This window comes from Glycine max, chromosome 19, assembly GCF_000004515.6.
Source record: "Glycine max cultivar Williams 82 chromosome 19, Glycine_max_v4.0, whole genome shotgun sequence".
Lineage (NCBI taxonomy): Eukaryota > Viridiplantae > Streptophyta > Magnoliopsida > Fabales > Fabaceae > Glycine > Glycine max.
This window is the reverse complement of record NC_038255.2, coordinates 33,520,626-33,537,568: the sequence shown is the minus strand read 5'-3', so window position 1 is coordinate 33,537,568 and position 16,943 is coordinate 33,520,626. Positions and strand designations below refer to the sequence as shown.

At 35.2% G+C, this 16,943-nt stretch overlaps 1 pseudogene; it reads left to right on the top strand.

Annotated features, from left to right (window-relative positions):
- The first annotated feature begins 7,634 nt into the window (after positions 1–7,634).
- Positions 7,635–9,236, top strand: LOC100802557 (oxygen-evolving enhancer protein 3, chloroplastic-like; annotated as a pseudogene).
- Positions 9,237–16,943: the final 7,707 nt, after the last annotated feature.

Here is a 16,943-nt window from a genome sequence, read left to right as displayed (position 1 = left end):
CCCTCATGACCACCATGAGTGGCTAATCCCCTAGCTAGGGCCTGGCAGGCCTAAAAAGCCAATGATGTATGGAGCATTTCAAGAGTTATCAATAAAAAGAGGAATTCCCTCTAGGTTCTTTATTTATTTACCGTTCTTTCTTTTTACATCTTGTATCTCTGAACTTGCTTTCTGTTAGGGTTTAGTCCACTCGGGAGAGGGTAAAGCCTAATTAGGGGTAAGGAATGAATACTTGAATCTGTTTTAAGGGTTAGGCCACTCCGGAGAGGGTAACGCTTAAGAGAACACTAAAAGGAGGAAATTATTGAGCTATCTTTTAGAGGGTTTTTCCTTCCAGTTTCTTTTATCTGCTTTTCTTTCTTGCTTATTCTGCATCTCGGACTTTGTTTTCTGTTAGTCTTTAGGCCACTCGGGAGAGGGTAAAGCCTAATTAGGGATAAGGAATGAATGCGTGAATCGGTTTTAAGGGTTAGGCCACTCGGGAAAGGGTAACGCTTAATAGAACAATAAAAGAAAGAAATCATTGGGTTAGCATGACTTAATGCCTCAATGCCCATGCTTTAGCAGACATCTAGAATGTAAACTTAATGCATCTTAGTTATTGAGTCTTCGCAAAGGGCATTTGGAAGATAGGTAATTAAGGTAGGCTTGTCATCAAGAGGCATCAGGGGCAAGTAGATGGATAGATGTGGGGCAGAATTAGTTCACTGGTATTGATAATAGACAAATCCAGAATCCATATATCTAGGCTAATTAGACTTGTCAGGTTTTAGCAATTTTAATTTATAGATTTTATTTCCTATTTTTATGGTTGGTTTTTCTTAGAAGTAGTTATTCCTTATTTTACTGTCGGGTTTTAGGAGTAAGCAATTAGATTTAGTAGATTTAGATTTTATTTATTTGAATTTCGTAGAAGTAGTTATCTTTATCACAATTTAAATATTTTATCTTCTATTTTGATCTTTCAATCTTTTATCTTATCTTATCTATTATCTTTTTCTTTTATCTTCTAATTTTATCTTTAAATATCTTATCTTTTCTTTACCTTATCTTCTATCTTTCTTTATCTTTTATTTAAAATTCTTATCTCTTGCTTTTAAATTGGGGTTTGCAATAATCTAAGTACAAACAAAGTCCCTGTGGATTCGACACTCGGACTTCCGAGAGCTTTACTACTTGTGACGATTTGGTACACTTGCCAAAGAGTTAACAATTCTTGAGATTTCCAATAACCTTGTAAAATCCTTTAGAAGCAAAGAGCCACAAAGGATGTACCCTCCCTTGTTCTCTTTGAACAACCAAGTTGATGTATCTTCTAGTTGAAGCGAACCACAAAGGATGTACCCTCCCTTGTGTTCACTATTACAACCAAGACGCTACCCGCTTCTTACACAGAATTCTCAGACGGTTAGTTCTTTGAATTCTTTTGGCAGGAGGGAGAAGGAATGAATCAAAAGAATAGCACAAGTTTTTGACCAATGAACTTTTCTTGACAAAGAAAGTATTGAACAAAAAATCTTAGAAAGATGTTGAGAATAATTGAATGAAATTCTCTCTTAAAATTCGTGCCATGGTCACATATTTATAGCCATTTGATGGCTCTTAAAAAACCAAGTTAAAAGTTGTGACTCTTGGCAATTTCTTCAAAACTAGTCACTTTAAAAGTTGTGACTCTTTTGAAAACTAGTCACTTAAAAAGTTGTGACTCTTGAAAAAAATCTTCAGAAACTAGTCACTTTAAAAATTGTGACTTTTGGCAATTTATTTTTCAAAATCAGTCACTGGTAATTGATTACCATCATAGTGTAATCGATTACACATGAACAGATGTGACTTTTCATGTTTAAATTTAAAAATCAAAACATTTAGAAACACTGGTAATCAATTACAAATGTTGTGTAATCGATTACACAAGTTTGAAAATGTTTTATCACAAGTTGTGACTCTTGAAATTTGAAATCTCAACGTTCAAAAATATTGGTAATCAATTACATGCTCATGGCAATCGATTACTGCTTTGTAAATCAGTTTGAAAAGAATGTTGGCTACTGGTAATCGATTATTGCCTTCTGGTAATCGATTACCAGAGAGTAAAACTCTTGGTAAAAGATTTTTCTTTGAAAAATTCTCGAACAAAATTGTGTTATTCAATCTTTTCTTTTGAAAAAATATTTTTATACTTATCTTGATGCTTTTCTTGAAGTTATTACATATCTTGAGTCTTCTCTTGAATCTTCACTTGAATTTTGATTCTTGACTTGAGTCTTTGGCATCATCAAAATAAACTTGGAAAGTTTTGCTTCCACAATCTCCCCCTTTTTAATGATGAAAACCTGAAACCAAGAGAATACATGCAAGTTTTGTTCTATCGTTCACTCATCTCTTTCTCCCCCTTTCTTTTTGAATTTATGCTTAATTTTAAAGCTTTGAAAATATAATATCTTGATTTCTAAAATACCCATTTTCTCTCCCCCTTTGGCAACATAAAAAAGGCCAAAGTGCATAAAATAAAACATACATAAATGATTCTAAAACATACATAAAGCATAATTTGAATATCACCAAATTTAAATACATACCACTTGTCATATATCATCAAAATAACTAAGTCTAAGCATAAAACATAAACATATAAGTGCAAAATAAAAAAAAAACATCAAGTTCAGTCATAATTAACTAAGTACCAAATACTTAAAACATAACCAATGTTTTAGAGAATAATGTCATAAAACATAGCCAAATACATGGCTTAAACTTAAAATATAATAATAATCTAAATCTATGAAGATGGTGGTGGAAGGTTGAAGCAATCAATCAAGTAATTCAAACATATCAAACAAGAATCACACAAGGATGGAAGGATATAGATCACAGGCATCATCAAACACTCAGACTTGTTAAAGGTAATTTAAAAGCAATCCCAAAACAACAATAAAACAAAATTTTAGTTATCATGTTAACAATTTAATTTAAAATTAATGAACTGAACCACTTAAGTTGAGTATTTGGATAAGATAATACCTTTTTCGTGACTGAAATGTTTGATCTTCATCATTGGAATGAAATGGAAATCAGATTGCCATCTTGATTTTAGTCCCTTTGAGTGATGTCCTCTTCACTCTCATAGTCTTTGGTTAGAAGGTTGATTTCCTCCTTTTCAGATCCTTCGGATGAATCATTGTCATCCCACATGATGTAAGCCTTCTTGGTCCTTCTTTCTTCATGGCTTTTCTTATCATTCTTCTCAGGCCATTGCTCGTTTGAGGGGCAATTTGCTTTGATGTGACCAAGTTGGTTGCACTTGTAGCATCTAAGAGTTGGAGAGCCTTCTTGGAATCTTTTTCCATGGTTGAAATTTTGACGCCTCTCGCTTCTTCTATTCTTGACAAATTTGTGAAACTTATTCATAAAAAGTGAGAAGTCTTCTTCATCTTCCGATTCTTCATCTTCATTTTCCTCTTGCATTGATGAGGAGGCTTTTAGTGCTATGCTTCGTTTCCTCTTGTCGGTTTCTTCATTTTGATTTAGCCGTTGAAGTTCCATCTCATGTTCCTGTAATTTGCCAAAAAGTGTGGCAAGAGACATAGAAGAAAGATCTTTACTTTTAGAAATGGCAGTTACCTTGGGCTGCCATTCCCTACTTAAGCATCTCAAAACTTTATTAGGAAAGGTTTTTCCTAAGGAGGCAAGGTGATTAACTATGTGTGTGAATCTTTTCTGCATGCTTTGGATGTTCTCATTTGTGTTCATCCTAAAGAGTTCATATTCATGGGTCAGTAAATTAATCCTAGATCTCTTAACATCAGTTGTGCCTTCATGTGTGAGTTGAAGTGTGTCCCACATCTCCTTAGCTCTTGTGCAGTTTGAGATTCTAAAATATTCATTTATTCCTAGGGCAGAAGTAATAATGTTTTTGACTTTAAGATTATATTGAACTCTTCTTCTATCTTCTTCAGACCATTTATCTCTAGGTTTTTCTATTGTTGTGCTTGTTGATGTGCTTCCATCTATTATGGAGGGAACATAAGGTCCTATTTCTATTGCTTCCCAAATGTTGTAGTCTATGGCTTCAATAAAGATTTGCATTCGGGTTTTCCAGTAGTGGTAAACCTCACCATTAAAGACAAGTGGCCTACGGATGGAGTTTCCTTCTGGAAACAGAGAATTTGAGGAGGCCATGAATCTTGAAGTTGTGAAACCTTTCTCAAGATACCTGCTCTGATACCACTTGTTGGATCAAGTGGCCTCAGAATAATTAAGAAGGGGGGATTAAATTAATTATTAATGTGTCTTGACTAATTAAAATTTATCCTTCTTAATATTACTAGATTCAATTAGGCTTTACTACTAAGTTATGAGAAAGTAAAGAATAGAAACAATAACTTAGACAAAAGTAAAGCGGAAATAAAAAGTGCACAGCGGAAAAGTAAAGAGTGTAGGGAAGAAGAAAGCAAACACAAGATTTATACTGGTTCAGCCACAACCCGTGCCTACGTCCAGTCCCCAAGCAACCCACGGTTCTTGAGATTTCCAATAACCTTGTAAAATCCTTTACAAGCAAAGAGCCACAAAGGATGTACCCTCCCTTGTTCTCTTTGAACAACCAAGTAGATGTACCCTTTACTTGAAGTGAACCACAAAGGATGTACCCTCCCTTGTGTTCACTATTACAACCAAGAAGCTACCCGCTTCTTACACAGAATTCTCAGTCGGTTAGTTCTTGGAATTCAGTTTTTGGGCAAAGAATTCTTAGACGGTTAGTTCTTTGAATTATTTTGGCAAGAGGGAGAAGGAATGAATCAAAAGAATTCTCGGACGGTTAGTTCTTTGAATTCTTTTGGAAAGAGGGAGAAGGAACGAATCAAAAGAATAGCACAAGTTTTTGACCAATGAACTTTTCTTGACAAAGAAAGTATTGAACAAAAAATCTTAGAAAGATGTTGAGAATAATTGAATAAAATCCTCTCTTAAAATTCGTGCCATGGTCACATATTTATAGTCATTTGATGGCTCTTAAAAAACCAAGTTAAAAGTTGTGACTCTTGGAAATTTCTTCAAAATTAGTCACTTTAACAGTTGTGACTCTCTTGAAAACTACTCACTTTAAAAGTTCTGACTCTTTTGAAAACTAGTCACTTTAAAAGTTGTGACTCTTGAAAAAAATCCTCAGAAAGTAGTCACTTTAAAAATTGTGACTTTTGGCAATTTATTTTTCAAAATCAGTAATCGATTATCATCATAGTGTAATCGATTACACATCAATAGATGTGACTCTTCATGTTTAAATTTAAAAATCAAAACATTTAGAAACATTGGTAATCAACTACAAATGTTGTATAATCGGTTACACAAGTTTGAAAATGTTTTATCACAAGTTGTGACTCTTGAAATTTGAAATCTCAACGTTAAAAAACATTGGTAGTCGATTACATGCTCATGGTAATCGATTACTCCTTTGTAAATCAGTTTGAAAAGAATGTTGGCTACTGGTAATCGATTATTGCCTTCTGGTAATCGATTACCAGAGAGTAAAACTCTTGGTAAAAGATTTTTCTTTGAAAAATTCTCTGGAACAAAATTGTGCTATTCAATCTTTTCTTTTGAAAAAATATTTTTATACTTATCTTGATGCTTTTCTTGAAGTTATTGCATATCTTGAGTCTTCTCTTGAATCTTGATTCTTGACTTGAGTCTTTGGCATCATCAAAATAAACTTGCCTCCATCCTTGCAGTTTGGATTTTGGAATAGGAGACTTCGTACTGAAAAATTTGGAAGGAAACAAAAAAATGTGAACCCTCAAATTACAAGTATTGGCTGCCTAAAATTAGAGGAAATTCTCACCAAATATGAAGAAACAAAGAGGTACAAATTTTGAATGCTCACATTTTTCATAGGAATTTATATAGATACAACTGGACTTATTGAACTGAAGTTGACCAAAGACAACTTTTCTTTCTATTAGAACATGACAGTAATCATATATGGGAAAAATATAGCTTTAGTTTCAAGGTATTTTGGGTTAATCTTTATAAATTTTTAAAATATTTAATAATTACTATCTCTGAAAATGTAACATGCATGCAGTCATGTCATGTTACATGTAACCTCAAAATATATGGTTAATGTGACATCATAGATGCATGCAAAAGGCCCATGCAGTGGCAATAAATGGAAGAATAGTTGCTTGCAAGCCTCTCCGGATACATTGCAGGGCCAACAACAATCACCTTCTCAGCCATAGAATTAGCATGTGATTCCTATACTGCTCCCCTTACTCTTTAATCAACTCCTTAAGTACCCTTTTCCCTTCTATACTCCTAACATAAGCCACCAACCCAACAACACAAGTACCAGAACTTATATGCTGTAATGAATTATGCTAACAAATGAATTCCCAAGGTAGAAGAAACATCACTGTTGATTGCCCCCTTTGTCTCCTAATATCACTAAATGCAATGCCACCACAACACCTCATGCTTTCTAGTATTCAGTCACTTAAATCATAAACTATAGCAATTTGAACCAATGTGACTCATATGTCCCCAATAACAACATCTTAAAGCTACGAAAATTAAATTCACACCTCGCTTATACTTTGAAGAAAGACTCAAAGTGAAAAACTAATTCAAAAACAAAACAACTTCAATTATACACATCACCATTTATGTTGATATTTTCCATATCCTAATTTTATTATAATATAACATCCATAATTTTATTAATATTGTGTATCTCAGGATGATGTTTATGAGCGCATGGTGCAAAGTGCAGTAAATAGTTCTAGAAAAGTAAAAGGTACAATCCATATAAAATGCTTCCATTTCATGAGGTTCATCCTTCTATCGATAGATAGATATAAGGTATAAATTGCTTCTTGGTAGAAAAGAAGCAACAAGTTAAAAACTGTGACTCAACTGATAAGCAAGAAACAGCAGTTGCACCTATTCATGGCATTCTTAAGAACCGCTTCAAACATGTTTTTGAAAGACGTCAAGTGACAGTAGTATTGGAGATGGTAGTGAAGAAAGCTATTATAATGATCAAGAGGCAACCTCGGACAGACATGTGAAATTCTCTGGCAAAGATGATATACTTGGTCCAAAAAAGACAAATTCATTTGATGAAACCATGTTGAAGATATCTTCACATGCAGTTGCATCTTCACCAGTAAAGGAGAAGTCCTCTGGAAGTGATGAACAAACTGGAAAATTGGAGCCAAACAGAAATTATGACCATTTTGACAGAGGCAAGAGAGAGGAGGTTTTCCCTATTGTTGAAATTAAACAGTTTTCTAAAACTATGGACCAAGATACCGTACAAAGCTTCTTGAAGCCATGTATGAATGAAGAGAAGTTAGAGTTGTTAGAAGAGAAGTCAGAATTGTTGACCAAGGTGGCAGTTTCTGAAAATAATGATTTAGTTTTTTTATGGAAGGAACAGAACTACCCTACATTGTTCTCCATATGCTGACATTTGTAGACCTCTTTCAGTTGTCTAAGTAGACAAGATGTCTGGTATAAATACACAGCTGTGTGAATCTGGATCTTTCAGCTATAGTGGGAACTTGGACCACTTGGATGATCCACAGGTTGATTCTGTTCACTCAAATCAAAATACAAAGACAACTAAATTATAATAATATTTCATGCTTCTCTATCACTCTTGTCAAATTCCACAAAACCAAGTACTACAAGGGAAGAAGAACTTAGCTACAAGCAAAGGAAGGATCAAAGAGAATGGCTCAAGCAATGGCATCAATGACTAGCTTACATGGTTCATCTCAGGCTATGTTGGAAGGTAGCCTTGGCTCTGTACGCTTGAATGTAGGAAGTGGAAGCAGGGTGGCCTCAGTCACACATGTAGGGTTCACAGTTAAAGCACAGCAACAACAAGTGAATGGTGGTGAGGTACAAAGTAGTCGTAGGGCAATGCTTTCACTTGTTGCTACTGGTTTGGCCACTGGCTCTTTTGTTCAAGTTGTGCTTATTGATGCCAAACCTATCAAAGTTGGACCACCTCCCCCACCTTCTGGTAGATTACGTATGTCTCTCTCTCCCCCCTCTCCTTCTCCTCTTATAATTCAATTTATAATGAAGAAATTAAGATTTTTTGTTTTTGATTTAATTAGAATGCGCTGGAAATATAATTGTCATGTAATCACAAATTGTCAAGTGTATAGAAAGTTTGTTGACTTTTATAATAACTATGTTTTAACGTACCTAAGACGATTTCTAATTAGTTGAGAGTCTAACAATAAAAATCTTTATAGAACTTAGAAACAATTGTTTATTTAAAACTGAACCTTTTCAAATTTGTATTTAATTTTGATTTGATTATTCATGTAAAATGAATAGTTTAGATTAACTCCTTTTTTCCTCTTATCTCTTACTTGATGCACACCATGTATGTGTGTGCAATGATCATCAAAACTTGTCAAGTGGAAATCATTGATAAGTCATGGATGTTGCATTGAATGATGAAACTTGAAGGATGAAAAATGGAAATTGGGGCAGGGAAGTTGAAGTAGATTTGGGGTTGGTTTTAGTAAGTTTCATTTAAGTAAACAATATGATTAGAAGCAAAGACAGGAAATCAAACAAAAATCAGAAATGGGGTTTTGTGACATAGTAGAGTATTGTACCACAGCACAACAAAGTTTTGAAAAGAAAATAGGTCATGCATGTTGCATTAAATGATGACAGAAGAAAAATAGAAATGGGGTAGAAAAGTTTGAGGTAGAATTGAGTTTGATTTTAGTAGTAGATTTCATTTATGATATAGGGTTAGAGGCAAAGACAATGAAAACAAAAAAAGAAAAGAAAGAATTATTGAAATGGAGTTGTTATTATGGAATATGGCAGCTGGAACATTGAACTCAGATGAACCAAGACACCTTAAGCTACCATTGAAAGATAGGTTCTTCCTTGAACCATTGTCTCCAACTGATGTTGCACAAAGGGCAAAGGAATCAGCCAAGGAAATTGTTGGTGTTAAGAAGTTGATTGAAAAGAAGGCTTAGCCATATGTTCAAAATGATCTGCGTCTCAGGGCCGAGTATGTGAGCTTTGATCTCAACACTATTGTTCCTACAAAGCCTAAGGATGAGCAGAAATCACTCAAGGAATGGAATATAACATTAGACCTCTTCTCTCCTTGCAGCTCAGACCCTCAATGTTCCTTGGTTTGCACTTTGGCTTCCCAATTCATGCTCACTCTCTCTCTATTTCTACACTAACGAATGGAATACAACAACAACACTGGTAACTTAATTAGTTTGTCTCTATGTCTGACTCAGTATTATTAGCATACAATAATAGCATTGCTCTGCAAACAGTTGGTCATCATAAACACCCAAAGTATGCTGATCTTAAAATCAAAAATGATTCACTACAATATATTTTACAAAAACATAGTTAAAACAAATTCTATAAACCACCAACACACATACAGTATATATTTTTTAAGCCATATTTATGCCAACATAGATGATTCTTTTATTTTCAGACTCAAGAACTTCATGATGCTTATATCAACTATGAAGGCCACTTAAGACCTACATCCACAAATCACTCGTAAAGCATGAATTAACTAAAAAAATAAGCCAACCTGCAATTTGCTGTAATACGTACAACATTTAGGAGACATACCTAAATTGGGGCTCAGCTTCACGGGAACCAGTTATGCACTTCGACCAAGCAGTAGTGAAAGCAAGATGACGGCAGAGCGACACGCAAAACGGCGAAGCAGGCTGCGATGTCAACACAGAAGGCACGGGAGACAGCGGAGTAGGCTGCTAGGGCATAAACAACACATTATCGGGGGACTAGTGAATTCACAACTAGGTAGGTTGCAAATGAACGAAGGACAATGATCACGTGCTCAAATCACTAATCAAACAAAGACGGTTTTTGGGATTAAACCGTCTTTGTATGGTAAGCAAAAATTTACAAGTTTGCCATCGCCTACTATTCAAAGTCGGGTATATGGAAACGTCATCTTTTTCTTCCTGTTTATTACAAAAATGTCACCGCCGCACTTTCTAAGATGGTTCTTTAGAACCGTCTTAGAATCACCGACATAAATAACACATTTTTTTAGCAGTGATTGAACAGTGAAAGGGAAAGGGAGGAGGCACAACTGGCGTACTAATGTCTATAATTAGTGTTATTCATTTAATGACTTCTAGTGTTGGCTTACACCAACACTAAAATCGATGAAAATGTCAATGGTCATGTCACTTAATGTCATCCAAGTCAACGCTAGCATGATGTTATTCATAGCATCTACCAAACTTGACACTAACATTGTTTATGCATTGGTTTAGTGTTGGCTTAAGGCTACTAACGTCAGTGTTGAGGCTATCTCAATCCTATTTTAGTGTTGGCTTGAGGCTACTAACGTCTTTCGTGTACATATAATCTTGAGGTTGACTAAGTTGTTTTTCCATACTTTTCCACGACATTTACCATTTTAATTTTAATAAAATTTTTATTAAAAATAAAATAAAAACATGTCTACTGTTAATGGGGAAGAAGTAAAGAGGCGAGGGAACAACTCAGTCACCAAATGCATCATTGCTACATCATTGGTACCTAGAGCCAAGAAGAGAAGAGAATTAAAGACAAAGGTAAAGGAAGCGTCGTCATTGGGAATCACCTCTGGTGGTGGTGCATAGTGGAGCTTGTTAGGGCCAAGAAAGCTAGGATTTTTTCCTTTTTTTATGGCCTTTCTGCCCCACTGCTTTCAATCAAAACTTTGTTTGGAAACTATTTTCTTTATGTTACCTGTGGCAGTGTTAGGTTGATTTTGTTGCCATGGGAACCATGCACTAAGATTTTGGCATGATGGACTGCCAAACAATGTAGGAGATCGAGGGATGAAAGTACAAGCATATCATCAATGTGTCACTTCCCATCTTCCAACTACCTCTTTCGAATTTTAAAAAAAATCCACGTGAACGGAAGAAACACAAGCACCCTAATGTTCCCTTTCCCATCTTGAGTACCCTTTCTCCCTAGAGCACAAGTCGGACAATCAAGTTTGAACGAAATAAAGTCTAGTATACAAAGGAGGAAGGAGATGGAACAAGAGCATGGCGTAATAGTGAAGGTACTACAAGAAAATCGCAGATTAGCGAGGCAATGATTCCTCGCAAATTACTCCAATTTTGTCTCTAATAACATTAGCGACATACTTTCAAGGGATTTGCGAGAAAATATTCCCTCGCAAAATACAACTAGCTAATTTGCAACCCAAATGTTCCCTCACAATTTCATCGCATCATTCCTCGTGAATCCTTCGCAAAGCATCCCTTGCTAATTCCTCACAAAACCTTTTGGAGATAATGTTGTCTCATTATCCGTCACCATTCCCTCTCTAATCTCTCACAAATATCCCTCGCTAATCCTTCAAAATTATTCCTCCCTATCGTTAATCCCTCGCAAAATGTCTCTCGCTACGTTCTCATTAATCCCTTGCAAATAATCTCTTGCTATCCCTTCGCTAATCTTGTGGATAATATCCTTTGTAAACAATTTCTTGCTTTTCCCTTTGCAAATAATCTCTTGTTAAAAATTAAGAAGGACATGTTTTTAAATTTTGAATTTAATTTTTTTTAATTAAAAGAGGTAAATGGCATGGAAAAGCATTGGAGAACAACTCAACCAATCCCAAGATGATGTGTACCTGATGACGTGATAGATTGTCTATCACTTCATCACTTAAAACAGATTCTAACTAATGGTGAATACTAAAATCGAACATTAAATAATGTCAGATACTAAAATAGAAAAATCAATAGTTTAGGTAGTAAAATCTAAATAGACTATTTACAAGTATGAAAAATATATTTATGTCATAATAAATAAGTTATTTAAAAATTTGGATACAAATATATGATTTTTAAAGGAAATTATAACAGATTATAAAATTAATTAGTTTTTATAAAATTAATTCAATTTTATAAAATTTACTCTTATTTAATGTATAAGAGTAAATTTCATTATATTGCAAGGCAAGTCTGCAGGCTCGTGCTACAAACGAATGCTCCGAACCTCCCATGAACTGTTTAAATTATTGAAAAGGACACCATCCTTATCCATCATCCACTATTATTATCTTGCTTTCTTCTGTCTTTTTGAAGATATGGTTTTAGCTTTCTTCTGCTGCTGCACAATCTGGTCATTCGTGGTGTTAATTAGTGGACCCAAAAAGTGTTTAAATAGTCAAATTTTCCAAAATACACTGAAATTCTTAGGTTTCATGTATCGTGTTAAGGTGATGGTACATATATAATAATATATAATCCAAAGGCATCTTCGCAAAATTATATTGCAGTATAAATCTTGGATTTAGTGGATGAAGTATAAATCCCTCTTCTCTAAAATCTGAACTATCAAGCATATAATGTGGAGCCCCGTATCCCTTTTTGCAAAATCTTAAATTAAGCCTATCCCATTTTTCATATGTAACAGCTAGCTAGCTTTTTTAAATTTTTGTATATGACGAACATATGTAACAGCTAGCTGTAAGTATGAGACAAAAGAAAAATATATTAATGTATAACGTATTTTGTAGATAAGGAAAAGGTATAATTGCTCTGTGGATGTACTATATGCAGCCTAACCTCGCAGGAAATTTTGTTCCAGAGACAGAATCTGATCCCTTTCCAAGCTTTGGTAGGGTAAATTTTTCTAGCCAACGTTTTTGTCTTAGATTCTTACTACTCATAAATCATTATCAACCATAACTAATTCAAGTTTAGTGAACTTGATTATTTCAAGAAAAGAACTCTACCGACATTTAAAGAGTGTTTAATTTCTAATTTCAAAAACTGATTTTAGTTTTTGAAATTATTAATAAATCTTTGCAAAACCAACGTGGCTCTCGCTATCTATAGCATCCATACCTTTGAACTAAAAACCTAAAACCACAAACAAGAAAAGACAATGAAAAGTTATATCTAAGTTGTTGTTTTTTTAATTTATAATGGAAACAATTTTTAAAATCTTGTTTGAATAATAAACACACATTAAAGAAGAAAATAAGAAAAAATAAAAGAAGTTTTTGTCATAAGCTAAAAAAAGTTACACATAAGATAACTTGTAAAATCTCTTTGTGGAGCCATCAAAATGGCTCAACCTCACCCATTCGACCCATTTGGCCATGACAAAAATGGGCTAGGACCAAGGCCCCTTGGGTTAAGGTCAATTCATAGGCTTTGCATTTTAATAATTTGATCTACCTTTTTAATATTATGGCTAAGGTTAAGATGAAGATACTCTAAGTAAGGTAGATTAAAGATATTGTGATTGACACCAAGTTGAATATATTATAGTTGAGACTAAGTTAAAGATACTTTAAACGACACTGAGTTGAAAATACTCTAGCCAAAATTGAGTCGAAGATACTTTAGCCGAAATTGAGTCAAAGATACTCTAATCGAGATTGAGGTTGTATGCTAGTCGAATTCAATGTGAAGATACTTTGGCCAAAACTACGTTGAAGATACTCTTGTATCTTTAGCCAAGTTAAACTCATTTTGGCTAAGGCTGAGTTGAACATACTTTAGCTGAGGCCGAGTTGAACATATATTTTGGCTAGGGTCGAGTTGAAGATATTTTGACCATGACTAAGTTGGAAATACTATGGCCAAAATCAAGTAGAAAATACTCTAGTCGAAACCTAGATGAAAATAGTCTAGTCTAGGTTGAGTTGAAGATACACTAGTAGAAACATAGTTGAAGATGCTTTATAGATGAGGTCAAGTTAAACATACTCTAGCTGAGATCGAGTTGAAGATATTTTGGCCAAGATTATGTTGAAAATATTCTAGTCAAAATCGAGTAGAAAATACTTTGGCCAAAATTGAGTACAAAATACTTTGGTTGAAACCTAGTTGAAGATGATCTAGCTATGTCCAACTCAAGATGCCCTAGTTGTGGGAAAGTCATAACGCCTTAACCTAGGTTGAGCTGAAGGTGCCTTGGCTGAAGTAGAGTCAAAGTTGGCTTGGTCTAAGTAAAGCCAAAAGTACCTTGGTCAAGGCTGAGCCAAAGATGTTGTGGTCTTAGCTGAGCCAAAGATATCATGGTCGAGGCTAAGCCAAAGATATTGTGGTCGTGCATGAGCCAAAATTATGGTCGAGGTTGAGCCAAGATGCCCCAATTGAGATTGGCCAATAGATGCCTTGACCGAGGTTAGCTAAAAGATGCAATGGCCAATAACAGATAAAAATAGCCCCAAGTTGGTCAAAAGATGCCCCAATTGAGGCCAACAAAAAGATTCCCTACCAAGGATGATTTAAAGATTCCCTAACCAAAGTCGAGTCAAATATGTTATGGAAAAGGTCGAGCTAAAGATGCTTAGGTTGATACCTGTCTAAAGATTTCTTAACTAGGGTCAAGCCAAATATGTTGCCCATACCAAGAGTGAGCTAAAGATGCCCTCAGTTGAGGCTACTCAAAAGATATGCCCCCAAATGGGTTGGCCAAAAAAATCCCCAACCAAGGCCGAGCTAAAGATGCTTTAGTTGCGAATGAGGTAAAATTACTCTTACTGAGACCTAGTTAAAATTACCTTTGTCGAGGCCAAGTTAAAATTACTCAGGCTAGCTAAGGCTAGGTTAAAAATATTTTTTTAATAGTTGAATAAAATATTTTTTTGAAGTAGTCATGACTTTTGAGTTGACCATTCTTAAGCTCTGGTCCGGACCCCATACTAAGTGGGGTTATTAAGCCCCCTCGTTAGGGGGGCTAAAAAATGCTAGAGCCATTATAGTGGGCAAAGTAGACCACCCATAGAGTTTAGGGCCAAAATGACACATCTAGCTCTCTCATGTTAGGTTCTACAAAATCTGATTTTAACTTAATTTTTATAAGTATCTATGAAGAAATTTGATTATCTAAATATCATTGAAGATTTCACTACTACAAAAAAACTTTTCTACGACACTAGATCAAGGACGATTCTACAAAATTGATGTCTTCAAAGATGCGATGGCATTGCAAATAATCGGAACCTTTTAAAAATGGTTTTCACAAAACTGTCTTTGAAATCTTTTCAAAGAAGGTTTATTAAAATCTTCATGTAAAGGGCCTTCATTTTTCGTTTTCACTTTCATGCTTTATAGGTTTTCATTCCCTCTCCTCCATCCCGCCCCCTACAAACCTCACCTCTCCTTTCCTAAGTCATGTTCTCACTCCTTTGTCGTCGCTGTTGAAGCCTATGTTTTGGTTGTGGACAATAATGGCTCTTCCTTTTGTGTTTCAGGTTCTTATGTTCTTCTTCTTCCTATTTTCTCCCACCACCAAAATTTCCTACTTATCTTCTTCTTTTATGGTTCACATCATGGGTTGCGTATGATATGAACCATGTGAAGCATTAGCTATTGCATCGTCTCTTAGTCGTCTAAGCCAGCCTGCAAAATCAATGGTATCATGAAACCCCACAAAGTTTCACCCAAGATGCAAGACCTCGTCGGAACTCCTGAGATAGCTCAAAACCAAGAACTCAAACAGATTTAGGCTTACATTAAGGACAACAATCTTCAGGTTTGGTTGTTCTTCAAACCCTAAAACCTTACCCTTTTCTTTTATTGTTCTATTTTGTTGCATTCCATGGTAATCATGTTAACAAACACTAGGGTTTGCATAAAAATGATTTTAAGATGTTATAAGGGCTAGTCTCGCTCAGGATTCAACTCAACATTTCCTGCTGGATTACAACACCATTTCCAATATTTTATTTATTATACAATAATTCTTTTCTAGACAATGGACATAACTATGTAGCCTTATGTTGTGTTTAACCTTAATTGTAAATATTCAACAAATATACATTCATAATTAATCCATCTTCACACAAACTATTAGCCTATCTGCTATTCCATTTTTAGTTTTCCGATTGGATAGACTACTTGTTGTAAATTGGTATTGATGGCCCAGATGGGCAGAAAGTAGAGGAATTTTGTGCTGGTTCAAAGTTGTGTGGGTAAGATAGCTACTGTATCAGCATAGACAGACTTAGTGTCATATGTAACATCCTTGATTTTCAACTTCTCGGTGGCTCTTACACTACCGATACTTTACATGGTGACACTTCACTCAACATTCTTGTTGGTCAGAACACCTCATAGGTAGCCCTTTCTGAGACCTCAAAAATCAGCTTTGTATGCTTCTAAGATCAATGATTGACCCCACAAACCAACACAAGACTTTTCAGCATACTTTGTCTTTACTCACATGCTTTCTGGGAAACTTCCTGAAAGGTCGCCCATCCCACAATTACTCCAAGCCAAGCATGCTTAACTATGAAGTTCTTAAGTGATGGACGACCGAAAAGTATATGCATCTTGTTGGTATAGGTAGTACCAATTAATTCCTTTAAGTCATCCTCAATTGTACAGTCTCATACCTGCACAGCCTCTGGATCCCGGGTGTGATTCGATTGAGGTGTTACATGCCCACCGGTTTCTGTCTGGTTCGTCCTTGAACCACACTATACTGAGAGAGAGGTTTGCTCTAATACAATTTGTAACTTTCCTGAGTTTCAATTTCTCAGCGTCTATCACACTGCGACACTTCACACGGTGACACTTCACTAACAATCTTTGTTGGTCAGAACCCTCCACCGGTCAGAACCCTTCGTAGGTAACCCTTTTCGAGACCTTGAAAATGAGCTCTATTTGCTTCTAGGATCAATGAATGACCCCATAAACCAACACGAGACTTTTTAGCGTGCTTTGTCCTTACTCACACGCTTTCCGAGAAACTTCTCGAAAGGTCCATCCCACAACTACTCTAAGCCAAGCACGCTTAACTATGAAGTTCTTAAGTGATGGACTACCGAAAAGTATATGCATCTTGTTGGTATAGATAGTACCAATTAATTCATTTAAGTCATCCTCAGTTCTACAATCTCATAGTTGCACAGCATTTAGATC